The sequence below is a fragment of the Dasypus novemcinctus genome, chromosome 21 (genome assembly GCF_030445035.2).
Source record: "Dasypus novemcinctus isolate mDasNov1 chromosome 21, mDasNov1.1.hap2, whole genome shotgun sequence".
Taxonomy (NCBI): Eukaryota; Metazoa; Chordata; class Mammalia; order Cingulata; family Dasypodidae; genus Dasypus; species Dasypus novemcinctus.
The window spans coordinates 5,866,787-5,873,677 of record NC_080693.1 but is presented as its reverse complement, the minus strand read 5'-3'; the positions used below and the strand labels follow the sequence as shown (position 1 = coordinate 5,873,677).

Here is a 6,891-nt window from a genome sequence, read left to right as displayed (position 1 = left end):
TGCAGGCTTTGTGCTGCACCAGGAGCTTTCTCCTTGGATCCCCCACGGGGCGGAGATAAAGCCTGGGTCCAGGACAGCAGTGGCCCCGGAGTCTAGGCTTGGGCTGGAGGCTCCCGGATCCTGCTCCTTCTGGGCCCTTCCCCCTGAAGCTTCAGGGTCACTGCGCTGAGGAGTCCACATCACCAGGCTCCGCAGACTGGCCCTGAACGCTCCCAACACCGTCTTAGAGATGAAGGCGCGGGGCGGTCAGGTGAGGGGCACGTTTTCACCACCCAGCTGGGCCGGCGCTTCCCGCGCTGTGGCCGCCCGCCTGCAGGGGGCGCGCTGCCGCCTCTCCTGAGGAAACCCCGGAAACGCCCCCGCGTTCCTGCGGGAGGAACAGCCGCGGCGGGAGGTGGAAGGCCTCGTTCCCGCGGGGCCGCGGGGAGCTGCCAGGACGGGGTGCTCGGCGGTGGGCGTGAGGAGAGAGCCCCTGTTCCCGCGGGGGCGCGCGGGCTGCGTGGCGGTGCTTGGAGCGCTTTCTTCCCTAACGTGAGCGGAGGACTCGGGTTCCTGCGCCGCCCCCGTTAGTTCATCGTCTCCTCAGGGGACGCGCAGGAGGCGTGTTCGCCCAGAGCCCCCGCTCACTGAGGCCGCCAGCTCGAGCCGGGCGTGCTGTCGGGTGTGTGCGGGTTCAGGACTCTTGCTGGAGACAGTCCTGACGGAGCTTCAGAGAGGAAGGACGTCTGCAGCCTGAAAGGGTAGGAGAGTACTGCGGCTTCCAGGGGAGGGGTCGGGGGCGGGCGTGGCCCAGCCCTGGGCTGAGGGAAGGGGCGCTCCTCGGCGCGGCGCCCTCGGCGGTCACAGAGGGGCGGCTGTTCCTGCACCGCTGACAGAGGCGAAAGAAACGTTGACAGACTTACAAGTAGGGGCAGTGCGGCTCCCAGCATTACTTTTAGGTGTTAGTAACCCCAAATTCCAACATTCCTGATAATTTTATATTTCTGACTTTAGTTAAAGCAAACTTTTGAGTAAATTTTTTATTTAAGGTACCAAGGCCGGGGAGTGAATCCGGCACCTTGTGTGTGGGAAGCTGGCAGTACACCGCTGAGCCACTCTGGTTCCCCAATGGTGGTTTTTTGTTTGTTTTGTTTTAAGGAGGCACCGGAACCGAACTCGGACCTCACATGTAGGAGGCGAAGCGGGCGCTCAACCCCTGGGCCCATATGAGCTCCCTAAGTTCATTAATGTTACTTTTAATTTATCTTGTTTTCAAGGACAAAACTGCCATGTTGCACAATTTCCCAAGAAATAGTCAGAATTTTCTATTACTTCAAGTTTAGCTTGCTGACATGTCGTTTTTTGCAGTGTGACTGTTACTGTTTAAAAAATACCTAGAGGTGATACCTGCACACCATGAGAATGTAGTAAATGTCCCGGGATTATACCCTTTAAATTGGTTAGTTGTTTGTTATGAAGATTTTACAAGATACTTCGCCTTCCAGTTGTAGTAAGTTGCACTAAGTAAAATTTATGCATCAACAGAAATCAGTTTTTGAAGTTCAAGACCCAGTTGTGATTTTCAGTACCTACTATTGCATAACTGCCGAAAAGTACCTAAATTGAAATATGTCCAGGACTTAAATTATCACCTTATTTAAGAGCTGCATCAGAAACTGTTGTTTTGTAAGTCATGTATTCAGCGAAGGTAAATTTCTCCTGTAGAAAATACAAAATCTGACTTTAATTTTGTATATTTCCATGGTAAGGTGAAATCAGTATGCCTACAATCTCATTTTGTACATGTGTATCTTTTGTAGGCATGTAACTGTAACAATATCTGTGTTTTTTAAATTGCCAAACAGTGTATTCATGTGGTAGAACAAGATACAGACAACTAATAGGAATTTGAAAATCTCAATGTACTCCATTTAAGAAATTACTGTTGTTGCTTTGAAAAGGAACTTCACTTTTCTTCTCAAATTTACTTGAAATGCACACAGATAATTACTTCTTGAATAGACAGGTTTCACACCACAGTTTGCAATTAATGTTGAAAAAATTACTTGATAATTTAAATCACAATGAATGAGTGACTTTATTTTATTTATCCAGTCATTCAGTAATATAGGTGACATACAGACCTATGCAAGGAATGATTTTATAATTATTGCTGTATAATTCTACCCTGTGGTAAAACTGAAGCCAGGAATCTGATATATGACTTGTTCAGTTGTGGTACATTTCCACATGATTTGACCAACACTAAAATATTAACACAATGTCAAGATATTTTCCTTTTTCTTTCTTCCTTTTTTTTTTTTTTTTTTTTTAAGAGCAACTCAGTGATTTGGGCGTTGGTTAGTATAATACCAAGAGCCTAAGGAGAAAAGTACAAAATGGCCCTTAACACCAATGCCAGTATTACATCTAAGGCTATTACTAATTCTTGTGCTCCTTAATCACTTTTGTTTAGAACATAAATCAAAGCCATTAACTTGAACTTGAGATATATACACAATACATATACAACCTTATGAAAAATACTTTTCGTAAGAAACATCACACTTTTAAAATACTGGAAACTGAGTGTGCTGATTTGTATCTTGTCTTAGAACAAGAGAACATGCAATTAGGGAGGTTTTTACTGATAGTAAAGTTCTTCAAGTTAATGGTCTTCCTTTCTCTTTATACTTACACAGGCTACCCAGTGTCCTGAGAGGATTCATTGTGAGAAAAGTGTCAGTCACAGTTTTAAGACCTTACTTTGAAAGGAATTAAGGAGAAAGCAAATTGGAAGGTAAGATTTCATCTTTGTTTTTGTATTGAAAAAGTTTCAATGAGTGTATTATAAATGTATCTAAGCCATTAATTTTTGCAGCCTTCAAGTAAAGTCTATGGAAAGAGATTGGTAGAGATCATCTAATCTTAAATTTTGACATCATACATTCGGGTCTGTGGCACAATCCCTAGCCAGTAACAGCACAGCGTGCTTAGATATGTCATTAGTGACCCTTAATAGAAGTTAGTTTCAAAAACTGGAAGATTTCTGCTTTAGTCATACATTCTTTAACATCTTGTTTATTAGTAAAAATCAGCAAACAAGCTTTTTTTAGGTCCTAATGCACTATGTCTTCTATATTGCTTCCTACACTTCCTCTTGTAGGGGAAGTATGCCCAGTTTCATTCATAGAAAATTGATAAAGGATGGTAGTTTTCTCTGCATTGTCCAGTCCAGCAATGATAATTTTGTGTTCCTGGTCACTTGCGGTCACCCCTTGGGCTGAAGTGTGGTTTGCTGGCCTGGCGAGGGGAGCGGCCGCAGTAGGCCTTATTCCGCTGCCCCCATAATAGGGTGGTTGGTCGGGCCCACCGCCACCCCTGAAGGAAGCTCGGCATGGGCGCAGAGTGCCCTCGGGTCTCCCCTTCTCGGCAGCCATGCTTCCGCGGCCGCCCCTCCTCCCAGATGGCGCCACCCGATGCCTTGTGGGGTGGCACCCTTCTTCTTCCTTCTCCCTGCGCAGGCGCAGGGCAGAAAATTCCAGTCTGCCCTTTTCCCCTCCCCCGACAGCAGCAACAGCCAGGCGTGGGCGGAGAAATCCAGTCTGCCCTTTTCCCCTCCCCCGACAGCAGCAACAGCCAGGTGTGGGCGGAAAAATCCAGCCCGCCCTTTTCCCTTCCCCGGACAGCAGCAACAGCCAGGCGTGGGCGGGAAACTCAAGTCTGCCCTCCACCCCAGCAACAGCAGCCACCAATCCCTAAACCCTGCCCCTTCCCCCAGCAACAGCGACAGCCAATCCCTAACCACCACCCCTCCCCCGTCCAGTACCGCCCACTGACCTTTCGCCGGCAACCAATCAGAACAGGGCGTGGCTTCGACCAATCAGCCTTCCCCAGCCCCTATAAAACTGTTGCCTCTCCCTCAGTAAAGTGGACTTGCGTGTTTACCTTATCTCTGCGGTAGTTCTTCTGCCGTGCGCCCTCCAGTCCTGAGAGCCCCCGACAAGGGCCTGGCCTCCCTTGTCCCCAGTTCGTCGCCTGCTTCTCCGGGCGACCCCTTCGTCGCCGGCTTCGCCGGGCGACCCCGTCAGCCGAACCACGCAACCCCTTGTGAGACCGATCCCTCATCTGCTGCCGGACCGACCCCTCGTCCCAGGTGGGACCGACCCCTCGTCCGCAGCCAGACCCCACCTCTACCGACCGAGCAAGCCACCGCACTTTATGAATTTCAACTTTTCTTGATTCAGCATTATTTTGGTTGGTATAACATTTTACTATTTTCCAGAATGATGAGAAATTTGGTTCTAACAGTTTTCATTTTCTTCTCAAAGTTTATCAGAGATGAGAATTTTGGAGCTTCCTTCTCCATCATCTTTTTCTTTTCAATATCAAAACTGTTCATATTTTATGAACTTCCCACATTAAGTATTAGTAAATCCTACATACTTAATTCAAACAAGATCCTTCATCACTTGCTATATATATATATATTTCTATCCTAAATAGCCTTCCTCATGACAAAGAGTGCCACTTATGTCAGCAGAACCTCGAGTAGTAGCCAGTGCCTATTTAAATCAAGTCCATCAGAGCATGGACCCTTGCTTTCTCCTCCTCTCTCTCAGAGCTCAAATTTTGTGGAGGATGAAGTTCTCACAAGGATTAATCTGGAAAATCATATAGTTCTCAGCTTCTGTGTTGACTTCTCTGTGATGATCATTATCTCTCTTTGGATTCAGGTCTGATAATACCCCTAGCCAGAGGGTATACATGGTCAGTGCCAAGAACCCAGGGGCAGCAGTGGCTGGGCTGATGGCTTGATGGACTGGAAATCATGGAAAGATATGTGATGTCTGCCCACCAAAGCCTTCTATTGTTTTGGGGAGAGCCAATGGCAGTGTCATAAGGCAGGTTATCTGGAAGATTGACCGACATCAACCCAGACAATCAGAATGGACAACAGAAGTAACAGGAGCAGAGTCCTGGAGACTCCTATTTATGAACAGTCAAAATCTTTTGTTGTCTACATAGTGGAAGAGTCTGTATGGTAATGGTATCACAGGGCCAGTGAGTTTAAGCCCCCATTGTAATGCCTGCAGTTCTTTACAAGTTGTTATGGACATTTTCTACATTTTAACAACTATTATGTCTGTTAGAGATTCCCCATTTTCTCTAACAGTGCCCATATTATAACATGCAAGCTGATTATAAACTTTACCTCAAGAAAATCCCAAATATTCAATGCAATTGAACTAAAGAAAAGAAAGAGTAAAATTGACTTTAAGGGTGAGGATTACAAATGCTGTAGAAGAAGGCATGGATGTAATTTAAAAAATGGGAGAAGTATAAATGAATACTTCATATAAAGTTGTAATAACAAGTCATTTAATTGATTGGAGACTATTAAAATAAGGTTTATAACAAAGATAGCAAAATAAAGAATAAAAAGAGAATTTGCATAATTTATTTACATTTGTATACTATTTTGAGGCTTATTCTTCCAGCACTTTTTATATGGCTTAGTTTCCTTGTTCCAGTGTCACTATTGACTCTGTTCTTTTTAGTAATGACATATCACAGGAAGCAAGAACCTGTGGTCTAAATAAAAAGAATTTCTGTCAATGGTGGTATTAGCCAAAGGGCTGCTGATGCAAAATACCATAAATTGGTTGGTTTCCATAAAGGACATTTATTTGGGGATAGGGGCTTATGGATGCCAGGCCATAAAGCATAAGTTACTTCCCTCACCAAAGTCTATTTTCACATGTTGGAACAAGATGGTTGTCAGCATCTGTGAGGGTTCAGGATTCCTGGGTTCTGCCCTTCCAGGATCTTGCTTCTCTCTGGGTTCAGGGTTCCTCTCTTCCCAGGGCTTGCTTCTTCCTGGGCTCAAGTTCCTCTCTTCCTGAGGCTTGCTTCTCTTTCCTTGGTGTGCTTACTTCCTGGGCTCCAGCTTAAGGTTTTAGCATCAAATTCCAACATTACAACTCCAACTCAAAAAACCCCCAACTGTCCTTTGCCATGCCTTTTATCTGTTAATGACAGATGAGTTACATGGTCTGATCAAAGCCCTAATCATAACTTAATCATGTCCAGGTACAGAGCAGATTACCAACATAACCCAGTGTCTATTTTGGAATTCATAACTATATCAAACTGCTATACTCCACCCTCTGTATTCCAAAAACACATTACAATATTCAGGAAAAAACTTATCAGTAACAATACAAGTACTAACTTGCTGAAACCAGCTCAGCAATAGGTTTGCATGAAAGGGAAGGTGATGCAGAAGTTAAGAAATAAAGGACAGAAAGAAAGACACAAGAGAGAAAATAAAGATGAGACCAAGGAACTCAACAGCTTCTGGTACTGAAAGCCTCAACCCTAGTTTCCACATTGTATTCATTAGAATTACAAAGCAGTAGTTATCTATGTTTACTTTCAAGGTTGCTTGTTATTAAAGCTGCAACATCTACAATACTAGGGAACAGGTCATACAAAGTTCAAATGCTACCTCACACAAACAATTTTTGTGCTGACCAGACAGCGTTCCATCTAGTCAAGGCTGGTGCGCCTAAGCCCACACTTTTTATCTGCATTATGGAAATAACAAGCCAGGTTCCCACATTCAAATACAAGTTATATTTTCCCACATTTCCCCCTTTTTGTTTTAGGAAAGTAATGAATATAGCTCAGGCAGATTCTTGTTGTATTAATACCTGGAGGGTTTGTAGCATGCATCTGAGGACTAACCATATACAAAATAGACAGCAACAGATAATTAATATACCTTTTAGAAGACCCTCCCCCCAACTCTCAATCCATATCATAGGGTTTAGGTATCTTAATCCATCCACAATTCCTGCCATAGTTTGTGAGGCAGAAAGCAATTGCAAATGAGCATGTTGAATGCTT

The 6,891-nt window shown here is 44.6% G+C and overlaps 1 long non-coding RNA gene across 1 annotated transcript; it reads left to right on the top strand.

The window, feature by feature from the left end:
* Window positions 1-355: 355 nt before the first annotated feature.
* On the top strand, window positions 356-5,426 carry LOC131274931 (uncharacterized). Its single transcript, XR_009182220.2, has 3 exons — window positions 356-740; window positions 2,682-2,779; window positions 4,716-5,426. It is a non-coding gene; the product is annotated as an uncharacterized lncRNA (long non-coding RNA).
* Window positions 5,427-6,891: the final 1,465 nt, after the last annotated feature.